The sequence below is a fragment of the Pseudophryne corroboree genome, chromosome 7, assembly GCF_028390025.1.
Source record: "Pseudophryne corroboree isolate aPseCor3 chromosome 7, aPseCor3.hap2, whole genome shotgun sequence".
Taxonomy (NCBI): domain Eukaryota; kingdom Metazoa; phylum Chordata; class Amphibia; order Anura; family Myobatrachidae; genus Pseudophryne; species Pseudophryne corroboree.
The window spans coordinates 480,057,607-480,068,893 of record NC_086450.1 but is presented as its reverse complement, the minus strand read 5'-3'; positions in this window follow the sequence as shown (position 1 = coordinate 480,068,893).

The following is an 11,287-nucleotide window of genomic DNA, read 5'->3' as shown; positions in this document are numbered from 1 at the left end:
CTCGGACCCGTGTAAAATAGGTGAAGTCCGGGGGGGGTTTGGATCTCGACGAACCTAACCCGCTCATCTCTAATATATATTTATATATTATTGATGAGCGGGTTCGGTTCCTCGGAATCCGAACCCGCCCGAACTTCACCCTTTTTTGCACGGTTCCGAGCAGACTCGGATCCTCCCGCCTTGCTCGGTTAACCCGAGCGCTCCCGAACGTCATAATACCGCGGTCGGATTCTCGCGTGATTCGTATTCTATATAAAGAGACGCGCGTCGCCGCCATTTTTCAATCGTGCATTGAAGATGATCGTGAGAGGACGTGGCTGGTGTCCTCTCAGTTTCTATGTTCAGTGTGCTGCAAATATCTGTGCTCAGTGTGCTGCAAATATCTAAATTCTCTGCCTGAAAACGCTCCATATCTGTGCTCAGTGTGCTGCAAATATCTGTGCTCAAACTGCTTTATTGTGGGGACTGTGGACCAGCAGTATTATATAGGAGGAGTACAGTGCAGAGTTTTGCTGACCAGTGACCAGTGACCACCAGTATTATACGTTCTCTGCCTGAAAAACGCTCCATATCTGTGCTGCATTGTAGTATATATAGTAGGAGTACAGTGCATAATTTTGCTGACCATCAGTATATAATATATAGCAGTACGGTACAGTAGGCCACTGCTCTACCTACCTCTGTGTCGTCAATTATACTATCCATCCATACCTGTGGTGCATTTAAGTTGTGTGCAGTATATATAGTAGGAGTACAGTGCATAATTTTGCTGACCACCAGTATATAATATATAGCAGTACGGTACAGTAGGCCACTGCTTTACCTACCTCTGTGTCGTCAAGTATACTATCCATCCATACCTGTGGTGCATTTAAGTTGTGCGCAGTATATATGTAGTAGTAGGACAGTGCATAATTTTGCTGACCACCAGTATATAATATATAGCAGTACGGTACAGTAGGCCACTGCTCTACCTACCTCTGTGTCATCAAGTATACTATCCATCCATACCTGTGGTGCATTTAAGTTGTGCGCAGTATATATAGTAGGAGTACAGTGCATAATTTTGCAGACCACCAGTATATAATATACAGCAGTACGGTACAGTAGGCCACTGCTCTACCTACCTCTGTGTCGTCAATTATACTATCCATCCATACCTGTGGTGCATTTAAGTTGTGCGCAGGATATATAGTAGGAGTACAGTGCATAATTTTGCTGACCACCAGTATATAATATATAGCAGTACGGTACAGTAGGCCACTGCTCTACCTACCTCTGTGTCGTCAAGTATACTATCCATCCATACCTGTGGTGCATTTAAGTTGTGCGCAGTATATATATAGTAGTAGGACAGTGCATAATTTTGCTGACCACCAGTATATAATATATAGCAGTACGGTACAGTAGGCCACTGCTCTACCTACCTCTGTGTCGTCAAGTATACTATCCATCCATACCTGTGGTGCATTTAAGTTTTTGTGCGCAGTATATATATAGTAGTAGGACAGTGCATAATTTTGCTGACCACCAGTATATAATATATAGCAGTACGGTACAGTAGGCCATTGCTCTAACTCTGTGTCGTCAAGTATATTATCCATCCATACCTGTGGTGCATTTTAGTTGCGCGCAGTACTTTACTATGCTGTTTGGGGACTATTTTTTTAAATCTGCCATCCTGTCTGACACTGCAGTGACACTCCTAGATGGGCCAGGTGTTTGTGTCGGCCACTTGGGTCGCTTAGCTTAGTCACACAGCGACCTTGGTGCACCTCTTTTTATCTTTGCATCATGTGCTGTTTGGGGACTATTTTTTTAAATCTGCCATCCTATCTGACACTGCAGTGACACTCCTAGATGGGCCAGGTGTTTGTGTCGGCAACTTGGGTCACTTAGCTTAGTCACACAGCGACCTTGGTGCACCTCTTTTTTTCTTTGCATCATGTGCTGTTTGTTGACTATTTTTTAAATCTGCCATCCTGTCTGACACTGCAGTGACACTCCTAGATGGGCCAGGTGTTTGTGTCGGCCACTTGGGTCGCTTAGCTTAGTCACACAGCGACCACAGTGCACCTCTTTTTTTCTTTGCATCATGTGCTGTTTGGGGACTATTTTATAAATCTGCCATCCTGTCTGACACTGCAGTGACACTCCTAGATGGGCCAGGTGTTTGTGTCGGCCACTTGGGTCGCTTAGCTTAGCCATCCAGCAACCTCGGTGCAATTTTTAGGACTAAAAATAATATTGTGAGGTGTGAGGTGTTCAGAATAGACTGGAAATGAGTGGAAATTATGGTTATTGAGGTTAATAATACTATGGGATCAAAATGACCCCCAAATTGTATGATTTAAGCTGTTTTTGAGGGGTTTTTGTAAAAAAACACCCGAATCCAAAATACACCCAAATCCGACAAAACATTTTCAGGGAGGTTTTGCCAAAACGCGTCCGAATACAAAACCCGGCTGCGGAACTGAATCCAAAACCAAAACACAAAACCCGAAAAATGTCCGGTGCACATCACTAATATATATATATATATATATATATATATATATATATATATATATATATATTACATTCTAATGATTAAAACTCATAGTTATTATAAGTCTGAAATTTTCAGAAGAAATATCACAATATATTGGTGCTATTATACCCACATTATATCGTACTCGGGGACATTTATAACTACACCATTTGGTGCTGACATGAAGCAGCGCCATCTAGTGTCCATACTACAGCAATTACATTAAAACAAGAGAACATAACAGGCAATAGGCACATTATGAATGTTATCTGCCACATGTCTGCATCAACAAAGTAATCTTAGCGGCATGGTAGAAAACAAGTTAAATGTTGATTGATGGCACTATAAAAAACAGTGTAAACCTAAAGCTTCATTTAGTCCTTTAGGGGCCAGAGAATCTAATTGGTAAATCCAACTGGCTTCCCTCTGACGAAGCATTCTGCTCCTATCCCCACCACGGGACAAAATAGGGATATGGTCTATAATTTTATGGTGCATTGCAGACAAGGAATGCCCCATTATGGCAAAGTGTCTCACCACAGGCTGCTTACTGGTGCCAGCAATGATAGCTGCCCCAATGGCCGACCTATGGAGAGCCATCCTCTCCTTGAACTGCCTCTTTCCAACATACACTTTGCCACAAGGGCAATAAAGGCAATACACAACAAATTTGGTCGAACAAGTCAATCTATGCTGTATTTTAAATAAGCGTCCAGAGACAGGATGGCAGATGGTGTCACCCATTAATAAATAGCTACAAGTTACACACCCTGTACACTTAACACAAACCTTTTTAGGTGCAGGGAAGAATGAACTAGGATGCTGCTTACCAAATTCACTGATATCTGGCCGCACTACAAAGTCACGTATGTTCTTACCACGTGAAAAACATATCATGATATGTTTACGTTTCATAGACCCTAGTTCTATCTGTGGTAACTACAGATGGGTCCACCGTTATCTTGAGTAGTTTTCTGTGCCTAGTCACAACATGATTTATTAGCATAAACCCTTCATCTATTGTTCTCAACTGCAATACAATACAGAGAACAATACAGCAGGGGATTAAGTCATTACAGCAGGGGATTAAGTCTGACTGGCCAGTCACAGTTAATCCTATTAACCATCAAGATAAATGTGGACCCATCTGTATGTGCCAATTGTAATGTACTGTTCTGCACATAGAACTGCTTTTTATATTAAATCTAGGGGGCAATGCAAACCTTTATGTCATGGTCTTATTGTGTTTTGGTTGTAGGGTATCAGGTCTCGACACCCTAAGTGCTTTAGATCTCAAATGCTCTAGAGTTTGTAGATCATAACCCCTTTGGACAAATTTTTCAAACATTAACTGCATCTGATTTACAGCATCCTGTTCCGCACTACACACTCTACGTACCCACAAAAATTGAGAGTACGGCAAGCTGTGCACCGTGGAACGTGTAGAAATTAGTAGGCAAAATTAAGGTGTTTCTATCAGTACTTTTCACAAACAAGGTAGTATCCAGTTTTCCCTGCTTAAGCATTATAGTAACATCTAAAAAATCAATTTTGGTATAACTAAACTTGTACGTCAGTTTAATAGCACTAGTACTGGCATTATGCTTGTGTAAGATGGTACATAGGTCCTCCTCTGATCCCAACCACATCAACAGGATGTCATCGATGTAGCGGGTATAGAAAAACACCCGCTCACCAATACTGGCATCTGAAAAAAATAGTGCATTCTCAACCATGAACATGTATGCATTGGCATACAATGGGGCCACATTCGACCCCATCGCACAGCCCGACGTTGATCATACAGAAAATAATTCTGCATGAGAACAAGTTTTAAAAGTTGGCAAAAATTTTTTACATTGGGGCCAGTATATAAAGCATTGTTGGTAATTAGCTCACGTGTTGCCCTAATGCCAGCCTCATGCAGTATGCACGTGTAAAAAGAGCTGACGTCAATGCTACAAAGTAAACAATTTTCAGGGATAGTATTCAAATTACCTAAAGCCAGTAACAAGGAGGTGGTGTCTTTTAAAAAAGACTTCTGCCCCTGTACACAAGGCTGGAGATAAGTGTCTAAAAATTTCGATATAGCTTTTATGTACCTTAGGTACTGTGTGCAGCAAAGGCTTCTTAGGGAATTTAACACTAAGAGCTAACTGGATAGATTTAGTACTAATGGATTGTTCCACGGCTTTTGCCAGTAACTGGTCAAGTTCTTCTTTGCAGCTTATCATTGGATCATGTCACATAAGTTGGAACGTCGTAGTATCACCAAGCTGCCGCTCAATCTCTCTTTTATAATTTGACAAGTCCTGTACCACTACAGACCCACCCCCCCCTTGTCAGCGGGTTGAATGACAATGTCCTCACGATGACTTAGATCTTGTAATGCTGCAAAGTCAGAATGAGGTAAGTTCCTATGGAGTTCCGAAGGTGGTAGTTTATGTTGTATGACTTTATCATGGAGTACTCATGTGAATGTTTTCAAAGAGGCATTGCCAGACGGAGGATCAAATGTTGATCTGGACGCTATCATTATCAACTTGCTTTGTACTGATTCCACATTTTGGCTAGAAGGATGTTGATAGAAATACTCAGCCAATTTCAATTGACGGTTTAGTTTGAAGGTTTCTGTTGTCCATTAAAAGTGATCAAACGTTGTAGTGTGGACGAAGTTAAGACCTCTTTGTAATACCTTACTCTCACTGTCACTGATAGTGGTGGAGGATAGGTTAAATATCACTTCTTGGGTAGTGGAGGTTTGTTGCGCAGTTTGCCGCCTCCACTGCCCCACTCTTCGGGTAAATTGTCATTTGTATTTGACCTTTGCGCTCGGGTCTTGATCCCTAAAGGGACACACTTTTTTGGTCATCTGTTACGTGAGCTGGTAGCCTCGGAATCACTCGCAGAGGTACCAGATTCTGCAGATGTTTCAAATTTATTGTGATGGAAACATTTTTTGTATGCATTACGGCATAGATCACCAGATCCTACCCCTGTCAACCATCCATAGACATTTTGGTTGACTTTGAAGAGCTTATCTCTTTTGTATTTGATAAGGTCAGTCTTATACTTCGTGACTTGAACCTCTAAATTGCTAAGCCAATCTGTAGACTTGACCTCCTCAAAAGTATGTTTGTAGGAGGTTTCAAATATTGAGATTCTATCATTGATTTTATTAAGCTCTCTGGACGACTCCTCGATGACTAGGAGGATCAAGTCCTGGGAGCATCTGTTCAGGATGGCCATACATCTTTTGCAAAATTGGACACTACCACGACCAATCGTGTGGGTGTTTTTTTACCCTAAAACGTGTAGGGATTTTTTTTCTCAGAGTAATAATCCGATAGCGTAGCTCCATACAGGTAGAAATCCACCTCCTTTTTTCTTTAATCTGAGCCAGTCTTTAAATCTAATATTAACATCCTGAGCAAATATCTTGTCCTTAAACAGAATGGTTTCAGCCTCTGAATCAGTATAAATAAAGGTGTCACCGATTTCTAGCACAATTCTGGTAGTGGCATCATCTGTTCCTCCAGACCCCATCATATTGTAGGAAATATCACACACTATATTTAATTGTTCATTATTCAACCTGCATAATGTTGCTATTGTGATGGGTGCAAAGTAGTGAAGTCATCGGGAGGTGACCCCGCTGTTGGGACCTGCGGGAAACATCGCGAAAATAGTGAGGGGGAACACTATAAAGCTGGTGAGTTATTGTTTATTCTTTGTCCTGAGGAAAATGTGGTAAACATTGAAACATTGACCAGGAGACCTGCCTTATGTAATTTGTCTGAGTGCCGCAGAACACAGCAGCAGAATGGAAAGGAAAGGAGATCATTATGGAGAATATTTTTTTTTTTTTTTTTGCTGTGGTGTCTAACTATTCCTTTATGTGGCACAGCTGATGTACACAGAAGAAGGGTAGTAATGTATCAGTCTGGATTCCGACACTCACCCCCTGCATGAATCATAATAAAACACTATTGCTGGTGCAATAGGGTTCCGCAGCGCCCAATTACAGAGTACATAAACAAATAATCAAGCAGGAAAACAGCAACTTACAGTTGACGACAATATAGGACAAGTACAGGGTAAATAAACATAGCTACATCATCAGATGACACTGGAATAAGTATCAGGTGGCAGAAGACTGCTGGATTTGGTGCAGTTGAATATTATTAGAGTAAGAAAAGGATAAGCACATAAGGAAAGAGGGCCCTGCTCGTGAGAGCTTACATTTTAAAGGGGAGGGGTAGACAGACAGGGGTGAGACAGATGGGGTACATAGAGAGCATGGAACATAGGTTTAGGATGAGATTTGGCTGGGTTTGGTGAAGAAGTGGGTCTTGAGAGCCAGTTTGAAGTTTTGTAGAGAGGTGGAGAGTCTGAGGGGGAGAGGTAGGGAATTCCAGAGAAGTGGTGCAGCATGTGAAAAATCTTGGAGGTAGGAGTGGGAGGAAGTAATCCGTAGGCAGGAGAGTCGGCGTGCATTAGCAGAGCGAAGAGGATGTGTGGGAGTGTAAAGGGAGATAAGGTCAGAGATGTAGATGGGAGAGGAGTGTGTGAGGGCTTTGTAAGCAAGTGTGAGAAGCTTGAAATGGATTCTGAAAGGGAAGGGGAGCCAATGAAGGTCTAGTAAGAGAGGAGAGGTGGACGTAGTGCGTTTGGTGAGTAAAATGAGCCGGGCAGGAGCATTGAGGATAGATTGGAGTGGAGAGAGGTATTTGTCAGGAATGCCAGTCAGGAGGAGATTACAGTAGTCCAGTCTGGAGATGACCAGTGAGTGGATAAGAGTCTTAGTAGCATCCTGGGTCAGAAAGGATCTGATCCTGGAAATATTTTTTAGATGAAAACGGCAGGTTTGTGAGAGGTGCTGAATGTGTGGTTTGAAGGAGAGGGAGGACTCAAGGATTACTCCAAGACAGCGCACTTGGGGGCTAGAGGAGATAGTATGCCATCAATAGATAATGAGATTGTAGGAGGTGAGGTTATGCAGGAGGGAGGGAAGATGATCAGCTCGGTCTTAGACATGTTAAGTTTAAGAAAGCGCTGGGACATCCAGGAAGAGTTAGCAGAGAGACAGTTGGAGATACGAGTGAGGAGAGCAGGGGAGGGGTCTGGAGAGGAAAGATAGATTTGAGTGTCATCAGCATAGAGATGATATTGGAAACCAAAAGAACTAATGAGCTTACCTAGTGAGGACGTATAGAGAGAAGAGAAGAGGACCAAGGACAGAACCTTGGGGTACCCCTACAGTTAGTGGAAGTGAGGGGGAGGTGGAGTCACGAGAGGAGACAGAGAATGAACGGTCAGAAAGGTAGGAAGACAGTCAAGAGAGGGCAGTGTCACGCAAACCAATAGAGTGAAGGATTTGCAGTAGGAGAGGATCGTCCACAGTGTCAAAAGCAGCAGAGAGATCAAGTAGAATAAGTACAGAGTAGTGTCCCTTAGATTTAGCAACATGGAGGTCATTGCATACTTTTGTAAGGGCAGTTTCAGTGGAGTGGAGAGGACCGAAGCCAGGCTGGAATGGGTCAAGCAGTGAGTGTGAGGAAAGAAAGGAAGTAATGCGGTTGTAGACAATACGCTCAAACAGTTTGGAGGCAAACGGGAGGAGAGAGATGGGTCGGTAGTTGGAGAGAGTGTTTGGATCAAGGGTAGGTTTTTTAAGAATAGGAGAGATGAGTGCATGCTTGAAGGCAGAGGGGACAGTGCCTGATGAGAGGGAGAGATTGAGAAGGTGGGAAAGATGGGAACAAGCAGAAGGAGAGAGGTAGCAGAGGAGGCTAGAGGGGATAGGGTCAAGTGGGGAGGTGGTGAGGGGACAGGAACGAATGAGGGCCATGACTTCCTCTCCAGATGCATGGGAGAAAGATGTCAGAGTTGGTGCGAGGGATGGGGAGGGTTTGTAAGGGATGAGAGAAGGCTGGTTACTGATGGTCTTGTGTGATGTGATGTCCTGACGTATGGAGTCAATTTTAGATGTGAAGTACGTAGCAAAGTCAAGAGCAGAGAGTGAGGAAGGGAGACGAGGTGGAGGTGGGCAGAGGAGTGAGTTGAGAGTGGCAAAGAGGCGCCGGGGGTTGGAAGACTGGGAGGAGATGAGGTTCTTGAAGTATGACTGTTTAGCAAGAGAAAGGGCAGCACTGAAGGATGAGAGCATAAGTTTGAAATGGAGGAAGTCTGCCTTAGAGCGTGATTTCCTCCAGTGTCGCTCAGCAGTACGTGAGCATTTTTGCAGATATCTGGTGCATTTGGTGTGCCAGGGTTGAGGTGTTAATTTGCGAGGGTGAATAGTGGTTGGTGAAGCAACAGCGTCAAGAGCAGAAGTAAGGGATGCATTGTATATGGAAGTGGCTTGTTCAGGGCATGAGAGAGAGAGAATAGGAGAGAGAAGTGAGTCAAACAGGGAGGAAAGGAATGTGGTGTCAATAGCTTCAATGTTACGCTTAGTGATGGTAGCCTTAGGAGGTAGAGATGGGGAAGTCGATAGAGATAGATTAAAGGAGAGCAGGTGGTGGTCAGAGAGGGGAAATGGGGAGTTTAAAAAATCTGAAATATCACAGCGGTGAGTGAAGACCAGATCCAGTGAGCTCCCATTCACATGGGAGGATGAGGAGGTCAACTGGGAGAGACCAAGTGAAGAGGTGAGGTTAAGGAGTTTAGAGGCAGGGGCTTGTGTGGAGATATCAATAGGGATGTTGAAATCGCCTAGGATAATGGAGGGAATGTCAGAAGAGAGGAAGTGAGGAAGCCAGGAAGCAAAGTTGTCGATGAATTTTGAAGCAGTGCCAGGGGGGCGGTAAATGACAGCTACTCTAAGATGTACTGGTTGGAAGAGGCGTATGGCATGGACCTCAAATGTAGAGAATGAGTATCATACTGCTATGCAGTAGTATTACTTACACAAAAGTCACAGTTCTGTGGCACTCAGACAAATTACATAAGGCTGGTCTCCTGGTCAACATTTCAATGTTTACCACATTTGCCAATGATTTATGTGGCCTACATTATAATGTGCCCTTGTGGGCTGTATTATGTTGGCCAAACTACTCGGACTTTCAGAGAGCATATATCTTTGCGCCACTCTGCCATAAAAGCGGCACTAGGGAACAAAGATTGTGACCAACCGGTGGCATGTCACTTTAAGGAGGATCAGCACACCTTGACCTCCTTGGGATATAAAATAGTGGACCACATCCCTACTGATATTCGAGGGGGAGATCGTAAAAAATGGCTTAGTCAGTGTGAGTCAAAATGGATTCACGTTTTGGAAACCATTGCCCCTAAGGGGTTAAATGAATAAATTTAATGGAGTATATTCCTGTAAATCCTGAGGTTTATACATAGGGTTTGAGTACTTGTACCAATTTAATAATAGGCTGATAGAAAATATGTAATTACTGGTTACATAATTTTTTATGGAATCCTATTACTATAGCCATGGATAGTGGGGTCTACGAATACTTTATTGATGTGATACATTAGTCTATGTCCTCTAATAGATATAGTATGGCCTCTGATTCTTCTTTCCAATCCAGTTTTAACCATTTTCTTATATTCACGCACTATCTGTATGCACTTTATGTACACATAATGAATTGTTTTATTACTAGTATATGTTTTTTTTTATTACTAGTATATTTGTTTTTCTATATAGTATTTTCATTGTGCCTTTGTGTATTGTGTGCAGCTGGATTGGGCTGCCACGGTGCTGTCCCCCTGGCAACCGGAGAGGACGAGCTTAGCCACAGCGCGTCCTTAGTGATCGACTGACCAGATGCGCAACAGTATGGAAATCCCTCCTACCACCGGCCGGGCGGGAGCAGCGGGCGTCCGTGCACCGGGCTGTGCACAGCATATAAAGGTAGGACTTACAAGTTTGTTGTGTTATGTTTCTTTTGTTTACACTTTGTTACACGTCCTGATGAAAAGGCCTGCAGGCTTTGAAACGTTGACGCTCCTGATTTATATGCTGATCCTGTAAGACACAAGTTTTTGGACTTACCTGGGAGTGCCGCCTCGTTCTTATTCGTAAGACATTGGTAACTATATATATATATATATATGTATTTATTATATGTTAGTTTTTGTTTTTTTTACAGTGTTGGCCCAGTTTGGACTAGCCGACTTGAACAACATGGTCACCGTAATTGGCATCTTAACAATATAATGTCGAATGATGCTGAAAATTCTAAAACTTTGCCTGAGACTACAGCGTTGGCATTGGGAAAGAAATGGAGAGATGATTGATGGACACACTTCAGTTATTGTAAAACTGAAAGAAAGACACATTGTATTACTGTATTTCCAGTGAGGATGGAGTGCTGTGTGGAATTAAGATGGTTTGAAAAAACACTACATATTTGAAGAAACACTTGAAGACACATCATCCTTCAGTGTTTTCCAAGGTAAATATGACTTGTTGTATGTGTTGATTGATTGATCTTTCAATAAGATAACATTGCCCAAAGAAAACTATAATATATTGGCCTTCCCTGTATGTACTATGATCAATTCCAGTCACACAGGCACAGCAGTGTTGGACAGGGGTGAGGTGGAGGAGAATGTGGAAGTGAAGAAAGAGAAAATATGTGTGGAGTTGGGAGGACTGTGTAGGCTGGGTATGTAATTATATGGCTTGTGAAGCGTATGTCAGTGGTTCTGGAATTTGATAAGCTGTCCTGAAGAGGCGAGTTCTCAGGAAATGCTTAAACTTGAAGGTTTGGAGATGAGAGACTAGAAGGAGAG